Consider the following 1,698-nt stretch of genomic DNA (forward strand, 5'->3'; position numbering starts at 1 on the left):
CTGTCATTTCCATTACTTAAAGCCTAAATTCTCAGTGGTACATACACAGAGAAACTCCTTCTTTCATTTACTTAAATTCTATACCTATTTGTTTTGATAAAAGACTAAATTGCCAGAATACACACTGAAAATACTCTTAACATTTTGAAAACTAAGAAACAACAAGACTATCAAACTTTTCTTTTGCACAAAAAGTTACTCCCTAAGGGGAAATGCACTGTTCCCAGAAGCACTGCAATACTAGGTCAATGCAGAGTAGACAGAGCAAGCTCCTAGTCCATCTCCTGGGGCCCAAAATCCATTTAATATATTGTCCTCAAATAGAGGAAGTATCAGATATTAAACTGATAAGAACAGATACTACACTTGATCTTAGCCAAATGGCCGAGAAGAAATTTTAGCATTCCTTTTTATAAGATTTTTAGTTCTAAAATTTTCTTCATCCCTCCTTCCCCTTCTCTCTTCCTAAAATGGCACACAATTTTATATAAGTTTTACATATGCTATCATATAAAACATATTTCAGTATTACTCACAGTCATGAAAAAAAGAAAGAGATCGAAAGGAATAAAACCCTCCAAAAGAACAAAGTAAGTGAAAAAAGTATCCTTCAATCTATAATTCAGAGTCTGTCAGTTCTTTATCTGGATATGGTTAGCATTTTCTTTTGTGAATCTTCTGTAATCATCTTGTACTTGAATCATTGTATTGCTAAGAAGAGCTGATTCATTCATGGTTGATCATTACGTAATGCTTCTGATGCTGTTTACAATGTTTTCTGGTTCTTCTCACTTTACTTTGCATCAGTTCATGCAAGTCTTTCCAAGTTTTTTTTTTCCTTCTGAAATCTGCCTGTTCATCATTTCTTATTGCACAATAGTATACCATTGAATTTATATAGCACAGCTTGTTCAGCCATTCCCCAATTGATGGGTATTCCCTCAATTTCCATTATTTTTCCATTATGAAAAAAGGGTTGTTATAAATATTTTTGCATATGTACATCCTTTCCCCATTTTTAATGTTCTCTTTGGGATACCATCCTACTAGTAATTTTTCTGGAAAAAGGGTTTGTATTGTTTTGTTGCCTCTTGAGCATAGGTGCAAATTGCTTTCCAGCATGGTTGGATCAGTTCACAACTCCACCAATAGTGTGCTATAGTCATAATTTCCCACATCCTCTTCAATATTTGTCATTTTCCTTTTCTGTCACATTAGCCAATCTAATAGGTATGAGATGGTACCTTAGAGTAGTTTTAGTTTGCATTTATCTAAGCAATACTAATTAAGAATATTTTATTCATATGCTTATACATAGTTTTGACTTATTTAACTGAAAACTGCCTGTTCATATCTTTTGATGGTCTCTCAATTGGATTATGGCTTATAGTCATAAATTGTACATATATATATATACACACAAACATATATATATATATATATACATATATATATATATATAGAGAGAGAGAGAGAGAGACAAATGATGCTTTATCAGAGACACTTGCTATAAAGGTTGTTTCATAGCTTTCTGCTTTCCTTCTAATCATGGTTGCATTGGTGTGCATGTGTGTGTGTGTGTGTGTGTGTGTGTGTTTGTTTTTTTGCATGAAAGCTTTTTAATTTAATATAATAAAAATCATCTATTTTATAGTCCATAGTGCTCTCTATCTCTTATTTGTTCATGAACCTGTAACT

The 1,698-nt window shown here is 32.3% G+C and overlaps 1 non-coding gene across 1 annotated transcript; it reads right to left on the reverse strand.

Annotated features, from left to right (window-relative positions):
- Positions 1–207: 207 nt before the first annotated feature.
- On the reverse strand, positions 208–396 carry LOC122733086. The gene has a single exon (XR_006353692.1). It is a non-coding gene; the product is annotated as a U2 spliceosomal RNA (small nuclear RNA).
- Between the last annotated feature and the right edge of the window lie 1,302 nt (positions 397–1,698).

This window comes from Dromiciops gliroides, chromosome 6 (assembly GCF_019393635.1).
Source record: "Dromiciops gliroides isolate mDroGli1 chromosome 6, mDroGli1.pri, whole genome shotgun sequence".
Lineage (NCBI taxonomy): Eukaryota > Metazoa > Chordata > Mammalia > Microbiotheria > Microbiotheriidae > Dromiciops > Dromiciops gliroides.